Source organism: Hylobates moloch, unplaced genomic scaffold (genome assembly GCF_009828535.3).
Source record: "Hylobates moloch isolate HMO894 unplaced genomic scaffold, HMol_V3 SCAFFOLD_8, whole genome shotgun sequence".
In the NCBI taxonomy this organism is placed as follows: Eukaryota; Metazoa; Chordata; class Mammalia; order Primates; family Hylobatidae; genus Hylobates; species Hylobates moloch.
The window spans coordinates 62,163,126-62,171,300 of NW_026652283.1; the positions used below are offsets into that span (position 1 = coordinate 62,163,126).

At 42.9% G+C, this 8,175-nt stretch overlaps 1 pseudogene; it reads left to right on the forward strand.

The window, feature by feature from the left end:
- The first annotated feature begins 231 nt into the window (after positions 1–231).
- LOC116472297 (large ribosomal subunit protein uL4-like) lies at positions 232–1,513 on the forward strand (annotated as a pseudogene).
- Positions 1,514–8,175: the final 6,662 nt, after the last annotated feature.

The following is an 8,175-nucleotide window of genomic DNA, read 5'->3' on the forward strand; positions in this document are numbered from 1 at the left end:
TGAGTCAATAGAGATGGGAAACAGGTGATAAACAAGTATCATACACTCAGATTATTAAGTTACTACCTAGTCCATTTTTTTCATTAACCTTCTTTCCCATATGTAAGGCTGGCTACGTAATTTCCAGGACCCAGTGCAAAATTAAAATGTGGGGCACATTTTTAAAAGTACAGAGAACTTTTACTGTGGCAACAGCGGTGGTGAGAGGAGCGTGGCTGTCTCCTCTCCACCATGGCGTGTGCTCGCCCACTAGTATCAGCGTACTCTGAAAGGGGGAGTCATCCGGCAAAAATGTCACTTTGCATGCTGTATTCAAGGCTCCTATTTGACCAGGTATTGTGAACTTTGTTCACACCAACTTGCGCAAAAACAACAGACAGCCCTATGCTGTCAGTGAATTAGCAGGTCATCAGACCAGTGTTGAGTCTTGGGGTACTGGCAGAGCTGTGGCTCAAATTCCCAGAGTTCGAGGTGTTATGGGACTCACCGTTCTGGTCAGGGTGCTTCTGGAAACGTGTGTTGTGGAGGCTGAATGTTTGCACCAACCAAAACCTGATGCCGTTAGGATCATAGAGAGTACACAACCCAAAAACGATATGCCATCTGTTCTGCTCTAGCTGCCTCAGCTTTACCAGCACTGGTCATGTCTAAAGGTCATCGTATTGAGGAAGTTCCTGAACTTCCTTTGGTAGTCGAAGATAAAGTTGAAGGGTACAAGAAGACCAAGGAGGCTGTTTCGCTTCTTAAGAAATTTAAAGCCTGGAATGACATCAGAAAGGACTACGCCTCTCAGCAAATGAGACCTGGCAACAGCAAAATGAGAAACCGTCACCGTATCCAGTGCAGGGGCCCCTGCATCATCTATAATGAAGATAATGGTATCATCAAGGCCTTCAGAAACATCCCTGGAATTACTCTCCTTAATGTAAGCCAACTGAACATTTTGAAGCTTGCTCCTGGTGTGCATGTGGGACATTTCTGCATTTGGACCAAAAGTGCTTTCCAGAAGTTAGATGAATTACATGGCACTTGGCATAAAGCTGCTTCCCCTAAGAGTAACTACAATCTTCCCATCCACAAGATGATCAATACAGATCTTAGCAAAATCTTAAAAAGCCCAGAGATCCAGCAAGCCCTTTGAGCACCACGTAAGAAGATTCATTACACAGTCCTAAGGAAGAACCCACTGAGAAACCTGAGAATCATGTTGAAGCTAAACCCATACACGAAGACCATGTGTCGGAACACCATTCTTCGCCAGGTCAGGAATCACAAGCTCTAGGTGGATAAGGCAGCAGCGGCAGCTGCAGCACTAGAAGCCAAATCAGATGAGAAGGGGGTTGCAGGCAAGAAGCCTGTGGTAGGTAAGAAAGGAAAGAAGGCTGCTGTTGGTGTTAAGAAGCAGAAGAAGCCTCTGGTGGGAAAAAAGGCAGCAGCTACCAAGAAACCAGGCACTGAAAAGAAGCCAGCAGAAAGGAAACCTACTACAGAGGAAAAGAAGCCTGCTGCATAAACTCTTAAATTTGATTATTCCATAATTGTCAAATCATTTTGGACAGCTTCTTTTGAATAAAGACCTGATCAAAGAGGCAGTGAGAAAAAAAAGAGCACGGAAAAAATGATGTTAAAGTACCAAATATAATACATTTTCCTTTAAAAATATTTTTATTAATTACAAAGCCTAATAGGGTCAACATCAATAATTATTAGGGAAATCAAAATCAAAATCAAAATGAAATACTACCTCAGGCCAGGCATGGTGGCTCATGCCTGTAATCCCAGCATTTTGGGAGGCTGAGGCGGGTGGATCACTTGAGGTCAGGAGATGGAGACCAGCCTTGCCAACATGGTGAAACCCTATCTCTACTAAAAATACAAAAAATTAGCCAGGTGTAGGGGTGCGCACCTGTAGTCCCAGCTACTCATGAGGCTGAGGCAGGAGAATCACTTGAACCCAGGAGGCAGAGGTTGCAGTGAGCCGAGATCACGCCACTGCACTCCAGCCTTGGCAACAGAGTAAGACTGAGGAAAAAAAAAAAAAAAAAAAGAAAGACAGAGAGAGAGAGAGGAAGAAAGAAAAGAATTTTCCAGCCCTTCCAGCTCGAAGGGCTCTCTGGATCTCTGGGCTTTTTAAGATTTTGCTAAGATCTGTAATGATCATCTTGTGGATGGGAAGATTGTAGTTACTCTTGGGGGAAGAAGCTTTATGCCAAGTGCCATACAATTCATCTAACTTCTGGAAAAGAAAGAAAAGAAAGACCACCTCACACTTATTAGAATGGATACTATAAAAAAAAACAAACGGAACATAAGTGTTGGCGAGAATGTGGGAAAATTGGAGCCCTTGTGCACTGTTGTTGGGAATGAAAATTGGTATAGACTTTAGGGAAAACAGTGTGCCAGTTCCTCAAAAAACTAATGATCTCACAATTCCACTTCTGGGTATACACCCAAAATAATTGAAAGCAGAGGCTCGAACAGATATTTGTATACTCATGTTCATAGCAGCATCATTCACAATAACCAGGGAGTAGGAGCAACCCAGTGTCCACTGACAGATGAATGGATAACCAAATTTGGAATGTATATACAATGGAATATTATGCAGCTGTAAAAAGGAAGGGAATTCTGACACTTGCTACAAGATGGATGAATTTTGAGGACATTATATAAAGTAGAATAAGCCAGTCACAAAAGGACAAATATTTTATGATTCCACTTCTGTGAGGTATCTAGAGTAGTCAAATTCAGTAGTCAAAGTAGAATGGTGGTTCGCAGGGGCTGGAGAGAGGGGAGAATGAGAAGTTAATATTTAATAGGTACAGAATTTCAGTTTTGCAAGATAAAAAAATTCTGGAGTTAGATGGTGGTGATCATTGCACAACAGTGTGAATGTACTTAATGTCACCAAACTGTACACCTAAAAATGGTTAAGATAGTAAACTTTATGTTATATGTATTTTACCACATTTAAAGATAATGTTTTTTAAGTGTAATAGAAGTATTCTAAATTTTAAAGTTTAAATTTAATTATTAGAATGAATTTTACCATTCATCTTATTTTATGCAATGCCAGTTTTAAATAGAAATTACAAAAGCTTTTATCTTATATGTGAAATCACTAAAATGTCACAATTTGCATTTTACCACTCATAAATATAAATTATTTCATTCTTATCAGAACAATACTGCATAAAACTGTTTTTATTTTATTTCTTGATATGTTCACATTCTACCAACACTCTCTACCTTTGGATCACTGATGAATAAGAAAGAACTTATTCCTGACTGGGTGCAGTGTCTCCCACCTGTAATCACAGCACTTTGAGAGGTCAAGGTGGGCAGATCACCTGAGGTCAGGAGTTGGAGACCAGCCTGGCCAACATGGCAAAACCCCATCTCTACTAAAAATACAAAAATTAGCTGGGCCTGGTGGCACACACCTGTAGTCCCAGCTACTTGTGAGGCTGAGGCAGGAGAATCGCTTGAACCTGGGAGGCAGAGGTTGCAGCGAGCCGAGATCATACCACTGTACTCCAGCCTGGTCAACAGAGACAGACTCTGTCTGGGAAAAAAAAAAAAAAAAAAGAAATAACTTATTCCTTATAATATGGCAACTATGGATGGACCTATTTCCCCTTTCCTTCTATGTCAACATTTTTAACATAAGTGATTGGGTCATACAGGAAATAATGCAAGTAAAAATGTATATGATAGAGGCCGGGCTCAGTGGCTCATGCCTGTAACCCCAGCACTTTGGGAGGCCGAGGTGGGTGGATCATCTGAGGCCAGGAGTTCGAGACCAGCCTGGCCAACATGGCAAAACCCCATCTCTACTAAAAAATACAAAAATTAGCTGGGTATGGTGGCACATGCCTGTAATCTCAGCTACTCAGGAGGCTGAGGCGGGAGAATCGCTTAAACCCGAAAGGCAGAGGTTGCAGTGATCCGAGATCACGCCACTGCACTCAAGCCTGGGTAACAGAGCAAGACTCTGTCTCAAAAAAAAAAAAAACAAAACTATATATGATAGGGTTCCTAGATCATTCTTATTTCTCTGAATACCATTACCTTCTTTCTGCATTGGAAATAAGTTCTAGTTCTAATGGAAAGGATGGCCTCTGGGGGCTATCAGCACTTCTGCTATTGTAGACGTGTTGGTCTGGGCACATGTTGATACATGTGGAGCACATGCCAGTATGAGCATCTGCTGATATGAGGTGTGTAGACATGAGCACAGAATTCTGGTGGACCCACATACATAGGAGTTGGGCAAGACTCAAAGCAAGTACAAGCAAGTAGACACACTTCTTGTGTGTCATGGAAGCTAGGTAGCAATCATGAATGTTATGTGCAAATGGATCGCAAGGCACGAGGGAAACAAGCATGCACATATTTCCTCTGCTCACGCGCGTGCTCCACTGTCCCATTGGACTTCACTCACAGAACACAAGTTCAAAGATAAAATGTTCAGAATTTCAGATGACACAGCTTTTAACCACCAAGTGCAGTGCCCTTCTGAGAGTGGCCTGCTGGGACTGCACTTGTCGTATGCCCATGAAGGCAGCCCTGCTTATGGCTACTCTCTTGGAGCATTTACACATTCTCAACATTGTCTTAAAAGGTGGGGCCCATACTGAGTGTCAGTTTAGTAAGGTTGGGTAGAGTGGGAGAAGGATCTCATAAAGCTTGGTGATTTTACTTCTGCTAATACCAGTATCATGTTAACTTCTTTTTCTTTTTAATACCAGAACTTTCTCTGGCTCATCAATTCCTTACTGCATACATTTCTCATTTCTTAACCTTATATTTTTCTTCTAAATTAATTAATAGTCTTTGGTAAGCCCATGTTGGATTCCACTTTGTATCCTAGCCCAAACCTAACACAGAGCAGGTGCTTTACACTTGTTGCATTTACTATCTTATTCAGTGCTCAGAAGCAAATATTCTGTGGTGGCACTTCTACTGTCATTCGGTCATGTATTCAATTATTTATTCAGTTACAAGTATTTCTGGTACATCTACACCATGCCAGGCCCTCTCTCCTTCCCTTTCAGGCCTCTTTCTCATTTCTCTCACCTTTCTCTTTAGATCAAAGATGAGGAATGTTGATGACTATCATCAATGTCAAGGGGCAGAGAGATTGCTGCTATATTTTCATCCCACTTCTCTTAAATTTCTTCCCATTTTTACTAGCCATATACTCCTTATGATTGGCAAATTTGTCCTCTTAATATTCTACCCTCCTTAGTGTGACCTGCAAGCTCAATGAAATATGTTTTTTTATAGAACTTAGTTATTAGCTAAAAGCATCAAAAGCACTAGCCCAAAGCAGGGTGATACCCAAAATATTTTAAAATTGGTACTGTACAACAAGGAGTTGGGAGGGCTGGGCCCAGGGCTCGGGGTAGGAGCACTCAGGGGCTCAGGAAAGCAACTGTTTACCAAAGAGAAAGAAGTAGTTCAATAATTTAAAACTAGTGTAGCTGACCGGGCATGGTGGCTCACTCCTATAATCCCAGAATTCTGAGAAGCTGAGGCAGGAGGATCACTTGAAGTCCGGAGTTCAAGACCAGCCTGGGTAACATAGTGAGACCTGTCTGTGCAAAAAATAACTAGCCAGACACTAAAGCCCGCCTGTAGTCCCAACTACTCAGGAGGCTGAGGCAGGAGGATCACTTGAGCATAGGAGGTCAAGGCTGAAGTGAGCCACGATCACACCACTGCACTCTAGCTTGGGCAATAGAGCAAGACCCCTGTCTCAACAAACAAACAAACAAAACTAGTATAGCTGTACTCACATATACCCACTGTCTGATATCAGGCAGGCACTACAGCAGGCTTCTATTGACACCCCTGAGGGTTCTTCTTGCTCTCTGCAATGGTACAAAACCAATAAGAAATCTCTATTAGAACTATTTGGCTGGACAAGATGGCTCACACCTGTAATCTCAGCACTTTGGGAGGCCGAGGTGGGTGGATCACCAGAGGTCAGGAGTTCAAGACCAGCCTGACCAACATGGTGAAACCCCATCTCTACTTCAAAAATACAAAATTTAGCCGGGTATGGTTGTGAGTGCCTGTAATCTCAGTTACTCAGGAGGCTGAGGCATGAGAATCGCTTGAACCCAGGAGGCGGAGGTTGCAGTAAGCTGAGATTGTGCCATTGCACTCCAGCCTGGGTGACAAGAGCAAAACTCTGTCTCAAAAACAAACAAACAAACTACCTGAATGGTTGTCCCTCTTAATGCAGCAGCCGGATCCCCAGTGGAATGCCATCTACAACAACGTCTTTAACTCTGGCTCCCTTTAGCAGTATAAGCGAGCAGCAGGGTGTTACTGACAGGCCTAAGGAATGGAAGAGGGAGATGGAGGAAAAGAGACAAGAAAGAGAAAAAAGGTATGAGGAGAAGAAAATAAGCCATCTGCCATTTCTCAGGAGCGGCATGGTTTGCCTGCGTTCAGTTGTAGGCATATGAGTTTGTGAAGAGCAGCTGTGGGATGGCAGAAAGGGCCACGGCCTGAGGGAAGAAAGACCTGTGCTCACGTGTCAGAATAACTTGAGAGTTATCCTGGGCGACCACTTATCTTTGCTGAGTCTCGTATCCTCCCTTCAAATGTGTAGAACATCTACCTCCCAAGACCCTTGCTAGTATTCACTGCAGTAAAGTTAATACCAGTGCATGCAATTAGCATTTATTAGTGCATCACAGGCATTAAATATTTATGGGATCTATACACAAAATGAATGTGAACTTAAGTAAATATAAATGTAATATGAGGAAGTTTAACACCTTAATGAATCAAGTAATGTAACATCTACTTTCTCTAATCTGCCCTGGAAATAAATCCTACTTGTTTCATGGGTGTGCATTTTTCTTTTTTTTTTTTTTTTGAGACGGAGCCTTGCTCTGTCGCCCAGGCTGGAGTGCAATGGTGTGATCTCGGCTCACTGCAAGCTCCGCCTCCCGGGTTCACGCCATTCTCCTGCCTCAGCCTCCCGAGTAGCTGGGACTACAGGTGCCTGCCACCACACCCGGCTAATTTTTTGTATTTTTACTACAGACGGGGTTTCACCATGTTAGCCAGGATGGTCTCGATCTCCTGACCTCGTGATCCACCCGTCCCAGCCTCCCAAAGTGCTGGGATTACAGGCGTGAGCCACTGAGCCCGGCCAAAAGGTGTGTATTTTTCTAAAGCCAAGTTGATATTAATTTGTACTAGGAAATGCCTTGTATGTAAGGAAGTTAAGTCTTAGAGATAATTATAACAAGAAAAAACAGTATTTTGAATGAAAAACCCATCCAATTATAATTTTTTTTTTTTTTTTTTTTTGAGACAGAGTCTTGCTCTGTCACCCAGGCTGGACTACAGTGGCGTGATCTTGACTCACTGCAACCTCCACCTCCCAGGTTCAAGCAATTCTCCTGCCTCAGCCTCCCAAGTACCTGAGATTACAGGCATGTGCTACCTTGCCTGGCTAATTTTTGTATTTTTAGTAGAGACGGAGTTTCACCATGTTGGCCAGGCTGGTCTTGAACTCCTGACCTCAGGTGATCCACCCGCCTCAGCCTCCCAAAGTACTGGAATTACAGGAGTGAGCCACCGTGCCTGGCCAAACCCATCCAATTCTTTTACCCCCGACACCTGACTGCTCCCCTCTCCTCTGCCTCCTCCCTGCTCACCAGCTCTGACCTAGTGCCAAGTGAGAATCAGAATCAGCTGATGTTACACATTTCCAAACAAAGAGAGTATAATATATGCCTGTGCTCATCCTTTCACTCATTTCCTTTCTCCTCTTCTCTGTCCCTCCTCTCCTTCCTTCCCCCTTTCCATCGCCTTCAGAGCCATCATTATCATCACCAATATTTTTAAGTACTGAAGTGGTGCCAGGCACAGTCTAGGTTCTTTATATGCATTATCTCAACTCCAATTACTTTGTCACAAGCACACTATTGTTGAGGATATTAACTAAACAAGCTTAATTTATTGCTACTGTAATTAGAAAGTGAATCCTAAGTAGCATATCTTAACACTATTAAAATAAACCAGTGGTTCACAACTGGAGATGATTTTGCCCTTTAGAGAGCATCTGTCACTATCTGGAGACATTTTTGGTTCTCATAGCTAGAGGGGATGCTCTAGTTAGGGGAGGCCCTAAACATCCTTCAGTGC